The sequence below is a fragment of the Notolepis coatsorum genome (assembly GCF_963971535.1).
Source record: "Notolepis coatsorum genome assembly, chromosome: 5".
NCBI classification, from domain to species: Eukaryota; Metazoa; Chordata; class Actinopteri; order Aulopiformes; family Paralepididae; genus Notolepis; species Notolepis coatsorum.
The window spans coordinates 41,293,504-41,312,012 of NC_140169.1; positions in this window are offsets into that span (position 1 = coordinate 41,293,504).

Genomic DNA, 18,509 nt, shown 5'->3' on the forward strand with positions numbered 1-18,509 from the left:
TTAAACTGTTCACTCTCTCAACCAGTGCCCCGTTGATGCTATGGGGGCTGTAGTCCCTGACCCCCTACCTCCTGAAGTCCACAATCATCTCCTTTGTTTTGCTGACGTTCAGGGAGAGGCTGTTCTCTTGGCACCATCCCGCCAGGACCTTGACCTCTTCCAGGTAGGCCCTCTCGTTGTTTGCAGAGATCAGGCCCACCACTACTGTGTCGTCAGCAAATTTGATGATTGTGTTGTTCCGCTGAGCCACCCAGTCATGTGTGTACAGGGAGTAGAGGAGGGGACTCAGAACACAGCCCTGGGGGGCCCCTTTGTTGAGGGTGATGGATGAGGAGGTGCAGTTGCCTGCTCTCACCACCTGGGGTCTGCCCGTCAGGAAGTCCAAGACCCACTGTCAGAGGTCATAGTTCAAGCTCAGGTCCAGCTAATTTCCATCTGATAGAATGTCTGTGAATAAACGCCAAATTTTTTGATCAAAAGGATCACGGATTGGAACTTTATTGTGATATGCTTGTGGGTATGAAGAAAATCAAAGAAGTGTGGTTTATTGTTGATACACGTTATTTAACCTCGTTCCCAGTTTTATCATGGAGAACTGTGATAATAAATAAGTGAACTGAGAAATACATCTGCCTCGAGAGTCGTCGATAACGTTGAAACCTCGAACGTTACAATATGTATATATTCTCTGTTAGGATCTATGGGTAACAGTACTGTATATTTGCATATCGTATATCCATTGCTCTAACTATGAAGGTTAAACAACGGTTTTCTTGTTTAAATAAAATGTATCGGAAATCACTGGTTCATGTTTTTGAAGGTTTTTTGAAGGTTTCAAATGTTTATGATGTTTAATTAATAAAATTGTAATAAATGGCTATTTCTCATTACTGTAGATTAAAGGTTAAAAGTTAACCTATCAAAATACAACGCCCGCAAAAAGTTAACTATAAAAATAGAGTGCGCGCACAAATGTCCCTTTGCGCACAGAAGAACCTCTACAAACAAGATGGCCAAAATGCAAATTGCCCTTTGGCGTGGACCACGCACCGTCCGAATTAGGGAGACAGATGTCACGCAAGAACATTTGGAGAGGATATTTAAGGTTAGTACACATTACAACCGACTAGAGGGTATGTACTATACAGGAAATGTATATAATATGCCTATACTATTTCTTGTCAGGGGTGATTGTGAGCCTTAAATTAGAAGAGAATGCAGTAGGCTTCTTTTTATCGAATTAATTTGAGACTTTATAGTTAATTAATCGAAAGTAATCACATTTTAAGCGCATATCAATATTTGATGCGAAAAGCAACAGTTTTCAATTCAAATGCATTTTGGTATATGAGTGAATCAATGAATATACAGCGCCTAGACTGTGGAACAGCCTCCCACTCAACGTACGGGCCGCCCAGACCGTGCAGGTTTTTAAATCACTTTTAAAAACCTACCTGTTCTCCTTGGCCTTCCCCCCCACTTAATCACCACTAGACCCCTGGCCCTCCTATCCTCTGTGCTTTACTGTGTCCTACCTGTTTTTATTACATTCATTGTTTTACTGTGTTTTGAATTTTATATCTTGCATCATATTATTTCGTTTTTTATCAACCTGCCTTTGAAGCACTTTGGTGCCAGCTGCCGCTGCCTGGAAATGTGCTATATAAATAAAATGTACTTGACTTGACTTGACTTGACTACACATTACATACGTTTATGCAGCAAAATCCTCTATTAGCTACTACACAGACCAACAGATCAATGCAATTTTTAACAAAGTGCAGCAATTATAATATATATAGCGCAAAGGACCTTTTGTAAACTCAAGCACTTTCGAGGTAAAAGTAAACGCAGTACTTTCAAGTACATTCCAGAACAGTTGACCAATGGGGGAAAACACTCTTGATTGATCTCAATTTCTCTTTTTCTTTTTTTTATAAACCAGACTAATGTGTAAGAAACTTCACACTGAAAAAAAGATTCTGCCCAGAGCGAGATGCAGGTGAAATATCCTCTCCCCTCTCCCCTCCCCCCCTCTCCTCTGGCCTTTGATGTTCACCCTAGAGACGGAAAGTCTGGCATGACTGCTTCATGCCCTCGCTTTGACCCTGACCTGTACGGACAAGCTCTGAAGATTTTGGACAGAAAATCTAGTCAGCATCACCACTGTAATATTCTCCACAAATACAAATTACTAAGCTTTGATAATTAAATTATCTTCTCAATCATACATTCGTCTGGTTCATAAAATAATTAATAATACCATTGAAACATTTAGTCCTATCGTGTTCTGAGCTGAGAACAAGGGCTTCAATATCTGCATCAAGAGGTGACTGCATTGGTGCAGATTTACAGATTACAACCTTTATTTAATGGTTAATATTTGATCAAAGGTCTGTATTGTACTGGTATTTACACTTAAAGTAGAAAAACAAAGGTAATCTGTAAAATAATAGTGAATTTCCTGTGAACAAACTATTCTGCCCAGAGATGCAGGTGAATCCTCTCCCCTCCCCCTCCGCTCCTGTCTGGCCTTTGATCACATAGCCTCTGCCACAGCTACCACTCAGGAAGGGCTATCATATCAAAATATCATCTACAGACATAGATCTTTAAAATAATGATATGTAAGTTTTGTCACTTTGAGTGGTACCGATATCGCCCATGTCTTGTATTCAACAGGCTTTTTTCCCCATTCAGTGCCTCATAGTCCTCCACCTGTCTGCCCTGTATACTTATAACGATAGGTTATGTATATAACCTAGTTATATTAGTATTGGCTGAGCGTCCCACACTGCGCCTTATGAGATACCCCTTATCTCCTATGATACCTACTGTATCCCAACGAACAACTACATGCACCCACACCTGAATGGGGCCCCGCCCCTATGGAGACGTAGCCTATATAACCATGACTCTGGTCACCAAACACTCTTCCTCGCCAAATCTCGTTCCAGGAAAAGATCCCTCAAGAGGGAACTCAGGGCCGCGCAGAGCGGGACGCTCAGCCAATACTAATATAACTAGGTTATATACATAACCTATCGTTATATATCATATTTGCTTATCGCGTCCCGCTCTGAGCCTTATGAGATATGGGTTAGAGCGGACGCGAGACCCGACAGATGTACCCCCTGAGGACCCGTAAGCCCACATCAAGGGGTGCGGGGAGCCCTGTCACCCCATCCTTCCTAATGAAGGGGGGGCGCAGTCAACTCCACCCGAATGCGAACAAGAGGGAACCAGAACCCCTTGAACACACCGTACAGGCGGAACCACGTGTGACTCAACACACTGTGGCCCATATCCATACACTCCTGCTACCCTACCAAAGGACGGGAAGCAGGAAAGGCCACAGACCCCAGAACCGCCTGGGAGACAGAACCCCCGGTCATGTCCATGAGGTAAAACCTTACAAAGGGGCCCGGGGAGGACCATGAAGCCGCAGCACAGATGTCCTCCACCGAGGCCCCACCCAGGAGAGCGGCAGAGGCAGCCACCCCACGATTGGAGTGCGCCCTGACGCCCCCAGGGGGATCCTGCCCAGCCAACATGTAGCAGAGGGCAATGCCCTCGCACAACCAATGGGACAGGCACTGTTCGATAGTGCCTTACCGGCATGAGAACCACCGTGACAGACAAAAAGCTGAACGGTGACCCCGAGGTCCTGAGTACGGCTGAGGCAATTCCCAAAGCACGGACCGGACATGACAGGTGAAGGCCCGCATCTAACTCACCACCGTGAGGAGGCGGATGAAACGCCTGAACCACAATATCCCTGGAGCGGAAGAACTCCGGATATTTACAGGCACGAAGGCAGGATTAGGCCGCAGAGTGGCACCGCAATCGGAACGAAAGACAGGCACTCTGGGCGTACCGAGAGAGCACAAAGCACACCCACGCGTCAGCGGAGGTGACGGCCAGCAAGAACGCGGTCTTGAACGACAGCTGTTCCAACGGCGCCTGCTCGATCGGCTCAAACGGGGCCAAGGACAACCGACAGAGGACCAGTTGAAGATCCCAAGTCGGAGCCCAGGAGCGTTGCACCGGCTTAACGCGTCGAGCGCCAAGCAGGAAACGCTTCACAAGAGGGTGGCTGAACAAGACATCCCCTCAAACCCCTCATGATAGGAGGATATAGCTGCTGCATATACCCTCACCGTCAAAGCCGACAGTCTATCAAGGAGAGACTGGAGGTAACTAAAGACAGCATCCAGGGGGCAGGATACTGAGTCCCGGCCCCCCGCCTTACACCACACTTGGAACATACGTCATCTGCCCGCGTAAGCGCGACAGTGGAGGGAGCATGCGCATTCCGGATGGTAACACCATCAGGATCAAGAACCTGCGCCCCTCAACGTACCCGTCCCAACAACTGACCTAACAGATGTATGGGGAAGAATCCCTGGCGGCACGGCATCGGTCCCAGACCTGCCTGGCTATGTCCAGACGTAATCCTCACCCGTCAGGATGAGGACCACCCCGCGACAGTACACCTGCACCCACATTCTCCCTGCCGGGGATGTGGGGAGCCCTCAGGCTGCGCAGATGGAGGACGCCCATAGCCAGCCGCCCGCCGCCTGGTGCAGACAGAGGGAGCGTACTCCTCCCTGTCTGTCGATACACGACACTGACGTCGTATCGCCCGTCCTGATCAACACCATTTGTGGACCAGAAGGACCACTTTCAACACCAACACATTGAACGTAGCGCAGACCGGGCAGCATGGTTTGCCAGCTGCCCCCTACTGCGTTGGCCCGACGCGTCACCAGCGAGGGAGGCGTCGGTGAAAATGCGACGTGAGACAGCGCAGTAACCGTCCTAGGACGGAACCTCCCGAGCGTGTTGACAACACGCTCTGAGAGGGATGCCCATAGCCCTCCAACCGTTGACTGGGAAGAGGAGTACTCTACATCCAGTCTACAGCAACCCCACGCTGGTAGAGACCTGCCTGGTACGAGACCTGACGATCCACCTTGACCGCGAAGGACCAGAACGTCATCAGGGCAGAACACTCCGTAACCCCTGACGACGCAGAGGCCCCAGTGCGGCCTCCACGCACTTGGTGAAGATGCGGGGAGCCAGAGAAAAAACCGAGGTGGAGGAGAACCAGACCCCCACCTGACAGTGTTCAACAGGTAGGAGACGATCCAAAAAATGCTGAACATTCCCATGGGACAGGTCCAGCCTGGGTCTTACACCCCTCCCTCCCGACTTCTCAGGCAGAGAACACCGGGAGGAAAACGCCACGACGATGGCTTGCTTCGTCCACAGAGATTGGATCTCGTTGACCAGAGCTGTCACTGCTGGAGACCCTGACAATAGGGTCTGTACCAAACCTGAAAACGGGTGGGGTTGTGTAACACAAGTCCCCGCCTCAGCGTTCTCTCCATCCTCCTCGACATATGGTACTGCCGTAGTCATATATGATGACACTCCCAACGCACCCGCCGTCACGTGGCGCAGATCCGCCAGGAACTGTAGATAGTTGGCCCGGTCCCCCCGCTGTGCGTAGCCAAACCTGGAACCGTGCGAGGAGCGCGTTCCGTGTCGGGACATCTGACCCTGACACCACCCACGAGGCAATCGCCCCCAAGGGGGGACCCTGACAGAAAGGGCCGGTCTGATACGGGGGGCTTCCGATGAAAAAAGCCCCCCCACTGAACACCCCTCCAGAACATGCTGAGGAGTTGTTCTGCAGCCGGACATGCAAGGTGTAAGGACCCCATGGGTTCCTACACACCGTAGCCCTGCAGTGATATTACTACCACCCCAAATCACGCGTGCCTGCGACCACTGCCAATATTTCAGGAGTGGGAGGCACCAACATGATACCTGGCCTGGCGAAGGCGAGGCCGGGGAAGCCCGCACTGTGTGCCTCAAAAGGTTTCGAGCCCCCCTGCTGACAACACTTAAGTTGACAGACGTAACACCAGGCTCAACCAACACAGCTTATGGTGTGGGAGCCGCTTGACAGCACAACATTCTCACGGACAGACCCAGGCTCAGCCATCAACTGGGTGTCAGCCCCTGTCCCCATGAGAAGTGAAAGGGGGGCCGCCCGCGCTTCAACGAAGGCACGCGGCCCGCAGCCAAAGGAAACAATCAGAGCCCACTTTTTCCGCTGGTGTTGGGGAAGGGAGTGACCGGAGAGCGGGCTGCTCGCGGCAGGACGGTGACGGCTTGTTTGTTCAAGCCGAACCCATCCTACATGGCCGATCCCTCGGCCGCCAAGGCTGTCGGCCTTGTGGACACCTGTCGAATCAACGCCCAGGATACCTCCAGCGGGGGAAAACATGGCCGCCTGTCGAGGGCCTCGTCATCGCCGCTGACGAGGCCGTGCTCTCTCTTCTTCTGGCTGCGCGGTGTGAGGCGGTGTAGGGCCTAGGACAATACCGCCCGCGCTCCAGCAGAAGACCAAAAAACCCTGCGGAGAGGGGAACCCTGAGCGGTTATAGCTTGCGGCTGGGTCAAAGCTAATAACGTCAATAACCTCGCGCGATGTGTCGACGTCGGCTGGCCCTCAAGGCCCCGTCCCCAGACACCATTTTTTAATAGAAAAAAACAGCAATTCGAACACAGTTCTAATCGCTGCCAATTCCATACCGTGGCGGTACAGGCTTTAACAGCCCACCAGCCACTCGCCAGGCCGACCCACCCATGGCGTCGGCCGGGCGGGGCACTGTTTCAATATGTCAAAAACAAAGGACTGATGTTAACACGGAGCACCAGTGGTGGTTGCAAACAGCAACCTCCACTGTGGTGTGCACCATGAAAGGGTTAAATGAATAAAAGAACTAAACCACAAAATACTGTAGAATGAGCAAACCCATATACACAACGTTAAGGGGAGGCGGACCAGAGCGAACTAGTCCCGCCTTCATTCAAAATATTCACAACAGCACACCAGCCCTAGCTTAGCCCATTTACCAAAAAAGGTAAACAAAGCCCCCCCCGCACTACTCCCCCAGTATACCGATTGACCGTCAGTATGAATGGTTGGGAGGAGAGAAAGCTGTAGCAAGACAGACCTTCTCATAGCAGAGTGACAGAACGAAACAATAGCCCACTACACAGGGCCGCCTCTGGGGATGGGGGGCCTCGCGTTTAAATTCGCACAGGGCCTCACATTTCTCCCAGGCGGCCCTGCCCCTATACTACTACAGCCTAGCGTGAGGCGATGTGGGACCCAGATCAACAACCGCCTGCGCACAGACATGCAACATGTTTACCATGTCGGCTGGACCCATAGCCCCACTACCCGACGCCAATGTGGATAGGAACTAGCCAGCTGAGCCATAACCCGCCGTTAAGTCCCATCCTGCAGTAATATAGCTCTACTGCTACACCGCCGAGCTCACGCATCGGCCCCAGACACCGTTCCATAGACCCCGCCGGAACACAAGGTAACATACCTGGCTAGGGTACCTAGCCACGGCCTACCCTGTTGTCAACCCATTTACCCGAAAAAAGGTAAATAGGACTCAGCAAAAAAAACCACAACAGCTACCGACTGACCTTCATTGATGAACCGGGCAAAAGGAGGGAGAAGTGACAACATCTCATGGCAGAGACATTAGAACAGCGTTGTATGTAGCAGTAGTGGTAGCATGTGGCATTAGCGATAGCATGTAGCATAGCATTAGATGTTTAGCAGCACGCCCAAGACAGTTTGGAAACCGTTCACTGCAGTGAACGTTCACCAAACCATCCTGCCTCCGGCGCCAACACACAACATGGTTGTGTAACAAAACAAACCAGCATTACTAACACTAATACCCATGCCTGAAGACACAGGGCCTACCTGGGTACAAGCTGGCCCGACAGCCAATCTTGTACAGCTGAACCTTGATCTGCTGTCATCAGACGAGGAACATCAACATAGGCCCGTCGTGTCGCCGAAAACATGCTTCGAAGATGCCAGGGGCCAGCAACCTCCGGTAAGCTTTCAACATTATGACTCTGATCTTTTTCATCCTGCTAGTTACGTATGGTGCACGCAGCCGATACGATGGAACGAAAATAGAGGAAGAGTGTTTGGTGACCAGAGTCATGGTTATATAGGCTACGCCTCCATAGGGGCGGGGCCCCATTCAGGTGTGGGTGTATGTAGTTGTTCGTTGGGATACAGTAGGTATCATAGGAGATAAGGGGTATCTCATAAGGCGCAGAGCGGGACGCGATAAGCAAATACGATATATAACCCTAACCCTGTATGTACTCATTCATGATAATTTAAAGGTCTTGTCATCATTATATTTGCCCTGATGCCATCCAGCATCTATTTGATCTCAGACGCTGGCGTTGTGTTGCTGCCCGGCCACATGGGCTTTATAATGTTTTTTTTTTGAAGAGGACAGGAGGTACGAGGTCTGTGGGGACGAAGCCCCTACCCCATCCTTGGCACATGCACCTGTGCAGCCAGTGAACCTGCCACTGTCATTCCAATTCAGTGCAAGGCCTGTGGCTTCCGCTGGCCGTCCAGGACGCGTCTCTCCTTTTCGTAGCTCCATTTCTGCAGACCCCTCTCTGATTGGTTGAGCTCCATTTCTGCAGACCCCTCTCTGATTGGTTGAGCGAAGCCCCTCTCTGATTGGTTGAGCGAAGCCGCTCTCTGATTGGTTTTGCTCGTCACGCGGTAAAAGGCGGATGTAATGTTATCATATCAAGAAGATAAAAAGAAATGTACTACCAGATTAGCGTATAACGTTATTTCTCGTGACTTCGCGGTTTATTCATAACGTTATGCACATTTCACAACACAGCCAGCTTTCAGAAACTGTACATTGTAACGTTATATAACATTATATTATTATAACACGTTATGTTATTTCGCGGTTTATTCACATAACGTTATTTCATGTGACAAGTTCAACACAGCCCAGCTGTCAGAAACGGTTTAGATCACTGTTTAGTGTTTACACTCCCCACTTACTGTAACTGTACCATGACGCACTCCCCACTTACTGTAACTGTACCATGTTCTACATATAACCTCATCTCATGCACCTTGTTGTGTTTCCTGTTTATTTTTCCTCATTATTATATTCAGAGTTAATTATATTGTTTACACTGTCTTTCTTCTATTATAACCCTGCCCATTTGATGTTCCCAAATCATATTCAGAAAGTATCACAGAGACTTCTATTGACCAAGGAATTAGTTATTATTAGTAAGACACAACATTTCCGTAGCAATCCGAGGTGACATTGACCACCAGACTCTTACTCTTAAGGCATTAACTGGGTTAATTAATATAAATGTTATATTGTAAATGTCTAGTTACACATTGTATGTTCCAGGCTGCAATTAAAACTTTGAATCTGAGAGAGCTCTGGTCAGCGAAGCCGGCGAGCGATTATTATTGGTTTTTAATGACAAACCAATTACATAATCCTATCCAACATATGTGTAAAGGCACACACAACATATTCCAGTTAACGGTATATTTTTTTAATGATTCGTTATGGCGTAATCAATACTTCCATGCGTATAAATTGCGTTTGCGACCTCCATGTTTTAGGGTATTCATCAGAAAACTCGGATCCGGGATTCGGTTCCCATCCGTCGGCCAAGAACTGTGGGTTTTCAGCCTCTCTCTCTGGAGCTTAACGGAGTTTCGAAGCTAGAGGAGCTTGTCGCGGCTCATGCGCATGCGCGCGCTCGGCCAATCAGAGAGGGGTCTGCAGAAATGGGCTCAACCAATCAGAGAGGGGTCTGCAGAAATGGAGCTACGAAAAGTAGAGACGCGTCCAGGACCTGCACCTGCACCCCAAGCGAGGGTTCTTTCAAGGTTTGTTCCAACCTAAACCAAATGTTTAGGGGGGGGGGGGGGGGGGGGGTTGAGCCAAACATACATTATTACAATGCATGCACTGAGGGCAACCTTATAGAATTATTCTTGAAAACATAGAAACATTGTAAAAGGCTGAATGACATAAACAATCTCGTATCTCTATCTTTCTCTCCATCTCTGTAGGGAGGGTGGAGGGTGGACTAGTTTGTGGAGACACCCTCTATGTCCAATTTGATGAGAGGGAGGCAAATGTGGCCACTATGGCTCTAAAAGTGCAGCAGGACCTGGGGGCAGAGGAGGAGCTGGTCCTGTGTGATGGACAGGGCAACCGCCTGGTAGAAGGGCCCGGAATAACTGGTATGTTGTAAAAACTTAATTCCTATAGGGTATGGTAAACACTTAAAGGTTATGGCAACACTTTTTTTTGTTTTAAAGGTTATTATGTAGGGGTAATTTAATATAGCCTGGCTGGCAGGAAGGGGTCCCTCTCTCTGTGGTCTTTCCCAAGATTTCTTCCCTTCATAAATGTTTTCTTCATTATGTGAATAAAGGGTGTTAGATCTGTGTTGTGCCTTTTATCAGAACCACATTAACCTTCAAAAATAATCTGTTAGAATTGACAAAAAGTACTGCACTTTAATTTTCTATTTTAACTCCATAATATTCTCTTTAGGCCTAGCTTTTTGGAGGCAAAACGCCAGAAAGATGGTTGCCCTCTATGACAGCTCCCACAAGGAGCTGTTACAGAACAAGAAGAGGAAGAGCACAAGGTAACAAAGCATGGTGTTTATCTAAGCCTCCACCAATTTATTTATGCAAAACTCAGTTTTTTCACCACAATAGGCTCTGAAGGGTGACATTTAAATACACAAAAATAGTCTCCTCATGTGTAATTTCAAGTCACTGAGCCCTTTTGAACACCACCTTACTAAGCGATGACACAAGCAGCCCCCCCGCTAACACTGCCACTTGTGTTAGTAGGGATGACTGACTTACTTTTATTCTCTACTAACAAACCATATTCAGACGTTTTAAATTGAAGTAATAATTGCATTACCCTCTTCAAACTGGCCAGTCCCATTAGTGGGTTCATCATTACAAACGCACACTGCTCTGACAAGCTTTGTTTAAAGCCATGTTTGGTGTAAAGCTGCAGCCATAAAACAATGGCATCTTGGCTTTGAATATTTTACTGTGATGTGGCTTAAATGAAACTGCAACCAGCAGATACACTATATGCATGTGACATTGTCCTACAATATGGAACAAGTGGTTTATAAAACTGGAGATACATAGGGGATACAAAGGAAATGCATGGGGAAATCTGAGTTTAAGGGGTTATCCTCATGTCCATTACTATACACTGGAGTATATACTAGGGAGAATAAAGACATGAGACATTTCCCTAGAATTGGGAGAGTATCTTCCAAAGGCATAGTGGAAACTCAGTCTTTAGACCAAATAGCCTACATTATGACATTTCTGAGGAAAAAGAAATCACTTTTGGGTGAGTGATGCCATAATTATGTGGCATATAATAATAATTGACAGTGCGACACCTGCTGGTCAGTTTCTGTAAGTATAGTTTTAGATTAGATGGTATGTTTTTCCACACTTTACTGTAGTGTCTACATGTATTTACACAGTTAACAAAGTCTGTTATTTTTCTGTTGATCAAATAAAAAGCCTGCCTACTGCAATTCAATATGATTTGTCGACTATGTCAGTTGTACACGGACCACACAGGCTATATTTCCATATTAGGCTATTACTTCACATAAAATATAATGTCTAAATGAAATGCACAAAACAAAAAATGTATGTATCATAACGTTACCCTGGTATAGATCTCTATGCATGTATTTATGTATTTATTCATAACGTTATACATATTCGTTAACGTTAGATCGTGCATGGCTTTTACATTGAAAAATGTACTTGTCACGTGGTTCCGTTCTCCATTCTTCACATCAAAAACCAAACTATCAAAACGTATACGGACCAAAATCGACCCATTATTTACTCCTTTTTTTCATTTGATTCTGACACCAAAATACGAAAAACAGCTCCGTTTTGAAGAATTTAAATACTTAGGAGTTACTCTTGACTCAAAACGGACTTTTAAAAAACACATTTAAAAAATGGCTCATGTTTTAAAGTTTAACATTCTGAATTTCCGCCATATTAGAAATTCTTTAACAACAGAGGCAGCAAAAATGTACCTAAATGCTATGATCCTGTCCTATATGAGATACTGCATGCCATGCTGGATGCAAGCCAATCAAACTACCTTAAATCCGATCAGATGGACTCTGAAGATATTGGACAGAAAATCTAGACAGCATCACCACTGTAATATTCTCCCCAAATACAAATAACTAAGCTTTGATAATTTAATTATCTTCTCATACATTCTAGTTCATAAAATAATTAATAATTCTGCCCCTCCTCCATTGATACATTTTGTCCTATCGTGTTCTGAGCTGAGAACAAGGGCTTCAAGATCTGCATCAAGAGGTGACTGCAAGGTCCCTCTAAGAAACTCTGCTTCTGCCCAATCCGCCTTCTCCTTAAATGCCATAAAAGAGTGGAACAGGCTTCCTAGTGACATAAAAAATTATATAAACCATGATCACTTTTGCTCTGTCACAAAGAAATGGCTCTTGAGTCACCAATGTTTCCAATACTAGGTGGTGCTGACTTCCTTGTGTATATGATTACACAAGAGACTCAGTCACTTTTTACTTTGGAACTTGTAACAATGATTAATGTAAATGCACATTGTCTATAAATAAAAAGAAGAAGTGTAGCCTAGTTCCCAACAGTCACAGAATACACTCCAAAAGCCCAGTTTTTCAAAATGCAACAGGGATTTTGAGGTGATGAAATCACTGCGCCCAGGCAGCAGTGGTTCGGCAAAAAACAGTTCTGAGTATATATCTGCTTAGAAAATGAAAATGTCTAAATATTATTAAAAAAAAAATCCTCCACATGGGAAATACACAGGTCACAACATATTTACAGGAACGTTTTGGAGTTGTATTTGGAGTATTTCGTGACTGTTGGGATTGGAACTAGGCTACACAGGCACACCTACTTCCAGTGAATGATGCTAAGCTAGGCTAACAGTGTGGCTGTTCCCTAAGCCTAATGCATGCACAGAGAAGAAAAGGGTATGTATCTGCTTGTCTAACTCCAGGGTAGATGGCAAATAAGCACATTTCCAAAAAAAGTTGGCATTTTCCTTTAACACATTGGGCGCCAATAACGAGTATACTCGTGTTTCGCAGACAAGCGTTGTGTGCCAATAACGAGTATACTCGTTTTTGGATCCTTTGATATTTTTCCTTTGATCCCCGTTCTAAACATCCAGCCGGAGCTCCCTGGCACAACGTTGAAATTGCAATGACAATCGAAATCTGCCAGGTGGAAGTATCGCCTACCCTATGAACATGGGCCAGCTATTAGTGTTTAATTAGTGCCAGCCCCCAAACAACTTGGTACTCTTTGCGAGCAGCAGTGAGCAGGACATGTTCGACAATCACGATCGCCTAGAGCGAACTATTGGATATTATGAAAAAGACTAAATGGATTATATGGATGATGATTATGGACGATAAGGTGTGTTTGTTGGATTAAGCACTACTGGTAAAACGTAAAATAACTATAATCAAACCGACCAATGAGGAAACCTATTCGGCTCCGTGGTATAGTCTGGCCCGAGCACACAATAGTAACCTGGCTGCAATGCAATGGCGAGCGAACTATTGGATATTATGAAAAAAACAAAATGGATTATATGGATGATGATTATGGACGATAAGGTGCGTTTGTTAGACTAAGCACTACTAGTAAAACATAAAACAACTATAATCAAACCAACCGATGAGGATACCTATTCGGCTCCATCTATATTCTGGCCCGAGCAGATGAAGAAGACGGATGAGGGCCACCTAACGTTATATGTATTGATCCTGTTCTGATTCAAGACACTTTTGGACTCAAAGTGAGAAATGGAGTACCTCTAAACCAAAGGTAACGTCTATTCTACGTGCACTTTACCGAAACTCCATCATAAAACATGTGTTTATATGATCGCAGCGTCAGATATACAACCCCCCCCCTTCCCCGGCTTTGTGAAGAAACAAGGTCATGTGTTTACCTTTGACCTGGCAATAATATAGGTTTCAAGCGAGCAGCCGCGAGATTTGCGCATACGCTGCACAAAACACACTTTATCTCACAATCTCTAGAAAACCAGCCTGGATTTTAGTGAAACGGGGCAATGTTTAGCTTGGAATTGTGAACGAACGAAGGTATGTAGAAACAAACTCTTTTTTACATGTTGGACTAGAAATAGTGTCTGTCAAATGAGCCATACTATTGTTTCCATAGCTATAATATAGAATATACAATAGATCCGCAAAGATCGTGAAATATCTGGTGCCAAGAGGGTGGTGTAGTGGCTATTTGTCAACAACAACTAATAAAAACTAAAAGCCACTGAAACACCGGGGCAGCAAATCTTACGCAGATCAGGAAGTCCATTGTCCAGACAGCATTGACAGTTTCGTGGCATTTATTGTAAATTAAACAAAGAATACAGAAAAAAGATGTTTGAAACTATATGACTATATGAAACTATATGATCTCCTGATGCTGGTAAAAAACCATATACCTTCCCTGGTGCCCACTGTGCTGTTGTCCTCTAATTACCTAAATACACCCAGCTGTGCTTCCCAATTGCCCAAAACCCCTTCAAAGTAAAAGCATTTAGCTGCAACTCATAATAACTTAAATAATATGGCTGTAAACTAATTAATTCTACAAAATCACATAACAAATAAATATATTAAATAAATGTGAAAATAGTCAATAGCTCCCACAGGTGGCACTCAAAGAGTTAAGAGTGTAGTTCAACCCAATGGCACACAGCTCTGGAGAAAAGAAACCGCAGGTATCCGTCATTTGAAACCACTTCCGTGGGGAACTAAGTGCGGGGGGAGGTCTTCACGTCCGGGCGATGCCGTAGTTGGTCACAAACCAATCACAGGTCTTCTGGATGGCTGGGGGAAGGGAGGAAAGCATACACAGGTGATGTTGAGGCATGCAAATGATGAGGCGGCATGCAAATGATGAGGCAGCATGCAAATGTTCTTCCCTAAATCCATACTTTATTTGTTTGCTGAGGGATGCAGTGGAAAAGAGACACAATGTGTCATAGTTAAAGCATTGGACTGGTCCCACAGGGAGGTCAGTCAGTGACGGTCAGTCTCACAAGTGGTGGCTCATGTGGATTGACCTTCGTATGGGACCAGTCCAATGCTTTAAATATGACACATTGTGTCTAATGGCATTGCTGGTCTATGAGCTGCTTCACATCTAAAACTCCAGGGACCTCAGGATGACTTAGTCCAAGTGTTTGTTTTCTTAGGTCAATCTGAGAAGTTGTTCACTTCATTGTCGTTTCTCTCTCTCACACACACACACACACACACACACACACACACACACACACACACACACACACACACACACACACACACACACACACACACACACACACACACACACACACACACACACACACACACACACACACACACACACACACACACACACACACACACACACACACACACACACACACACACACACACACACACACACACACACACACACACACACACACACACACACACACACACACACACACACACACACACACACACACACACACACACACACACACACACACACACACACACACACACACACACACACACACACACACACACACACACACACACACACACACACACACACACACACACACACACACACACGTGTACGCAGAGACACATATAGAGAAAAGACTTCACACACACACACCAGGGGCGGATTTAGGATTATAGGAGATCCGGGGCTTAGCCCAGATAGGTGCCCGCCTTTTTTTTTTTTTTTATTATTATTTTTTTGCAGGCAAGGGGCAGATTTCTTTTGAATTTAATTAACCTGTACGTGCAATTTCCTGCAATATAGAGCCTTCAATCTTGACCAATAAAGCTGCTCTTTTCACTATAAAACTCAGTTAACTCAGTAGTTATGGTTAGATTTATATATTGGGGGGGGGTATATCATATTTTTCATATGATCAAAAAGTGGTGGAGCAAGAGCATACCTTTGCTCCCCCAAGTTCAATAGTGGGAGAGCAGAGATGCTCCGAATGCTTATGGCCAGGCGTCTATGATTCACTGATACAAAGTAAAATAGTGCAGTGCAATAAAATAGTTAGTAAAATAGAATAAAATAATGCAATAGTGCATTGCAATAAAATAGTTATCATCGTATTTCTTCGGGAGGCCGGTAAGGAGTGCATTACAGTAGTCGAGTTGGCTTGAAATAAAGGCATGGATCTGGTTTTCAGCATCCTTTTGATTTATAAATGGCCGTACTTTAGCTATGTTTCTAAGGTGGAAGAATTCAGTTTTTGTCAACTTGTTGATTGTGATTTAAAGCTTAGGTCTGAGTCTACCATGACACCAAGACTTAACTCACTCAAATACAGTTAGCAGCTGGATAGACCACAGATGGAAATTAGCTTCTGCTAAATCTGGTGCAAACATATTTTCATGTAACAATGATGAATTGTCAAAAAAAAAAAAAAAAAAAAATTTTTTAAATAGATTCGGGGCTTTTCAGAAAACATTCGGGGCTTGAGCCCAAGTAGCCACCCCCTAGCTCCGCCCCTGACACACACACACACACAAACGTGTATGTGAGTGTGTGTGTATATGTGTGTGTGTGTGCGTGTGCGTGCATGTGTGTGTGTGCGTATGTCCAATAGAGATTTAGAAAGCACACTTCTCTGGCAACTAGAAGCTAGAAGTTGAATATGTCTCATCTTCGCTGGGTAGTTGCCCTTTGCAGGTTCTCTACTGGCTGTTTTATACAGTGTTAAAGTGTATCATGAACTCTGACCTTCTGGGAGAGGTGTGAATTTGAAGTCCGGGAGGTAGCGTCTCAACTTAGCATTGCTGGCCGTTTTCTTCATCTGGCCGTCAGACATGGTGGTGTCAAACTGGGGTCAGAGGTCAAGGGTTATAGGTGCAGCACTTTGTCGATAGGTGATCCTGAGGGTATGAGTGAGCCTCAAACCTACAGCACACTTGTCCCTTCATCCACTTGAATAGATTATGTGAAAACCTTGCCATAGTGAGCTAGACTTTTTTTTTATTTAATTCTTTTTTTTAACTTTTATTTATAGCATTTTCAGCTTTTTCTGCCACGCAGGACCGATAGAGGGAGAGAGGGAGAACGGGAGGAGAGGTAGGGAAGACATGCGGCAAATGGTCGCCGGAACTGGGAAACGAACCCGGGACGACCGCTTCGCGACTCACCGAGCTATGTGGTGTGCTACTGGAGCGCCCCATAATGAGCTAGACTTCACTATTAGATAGATAGAAGACAGACAGATATATATATATATATAATACAATATACATATAATCTTTATTGTTGCCGTAAAAAAACAGTGACCTCTATAGTCAAATGAGCCCCGCTTGGTTTAGCACATTGTTTTTGTCTGATGTGTATTGGACAGTGGCGGCTCGCCACTGGTGGCGCTAGGGCGCCGACCCACCTGTTAAATGAGAGAAGAAGAAAAAAAAACTTTTTTGTTTTTTGTTTTATAGCCCTATAAATAATATAGACATATTTAAAATGAATAATATTTACTCATTTTAAGTATGTTTGTATTTCCAATGCACAATATAACGTTATTATCTAAATTAAAAAAAAACAGCGTTTTCCAGAGCAGGAAGTGACATCACGTTTTTTTTTTTTTTTTTTTTTTTGTATTTCTCGCCCGGGCAAGAAGCGATAGCGCTCTGACTGCGCGTCACAGTTTGATCGCTGTCTCCGTCACAGCCAATCAGTGCATACGGCGTTGTGCGTTGAAATATGACTATTATGTTGGAATCCGAGCGCGATTTGAAGCGGTCTAGAAAGCAGCGTGAACTTCCGTGAGAATTTCCATAGCCGCATTTCGCGGAGACGCTCTCTGATTGGCCGACGCCAGTATTTTTTTCCATGGCAGAATTTCACAGAGACGATCTCTGATTGGCCGAATCCAATTTCTAATGTTCCAATTCTAGCTTCTAGCTGTTGTTTGTCTTAGAGCGTGCCGTGCCGTGACTGCAAGTTCTTTCTTTAGACTGTTAAGCTTAGGCACTCTTTCAAAGTTGGTTAAGGTTAGAGTTTGTCTTAGAGCATGGCGATAGAACGCCAGGTAGTTTGCAGTCTGTTCGAGCGGAAATGGACAAAGGAATGTACTTGTTGAGTGTTGTGCTAACGTCGACGAGCTCAGCTGAGCTAACACTTGGCTAACAAGCTATATGGCGGATATCAAGCTCTCCTGCCCTGGACGTTTCAACTAAACAGTGAGTCTCTCTCTCTCTCTCTCTAACGTTAGTACTAGGCTGGTGCGGGCTAACTGGCTATCGTTCTGGCAGCTAACGTTAGTACTAGTACTAGGCTGGTGCGGGCTAACTGGCTATCGTTCTGGGAGCTAACGTTAGTACTAGGCTGGTGCGGGCTAACTGGCTATCGTTCTGGCAGCTAACGTTAGTAGTACTACTAGGCTGGTGCGGGCTAACTGGCTATCGTTCTGTGATTTGTTTACTTGGTAACACGGGTTGCTAAGGAATTTAGG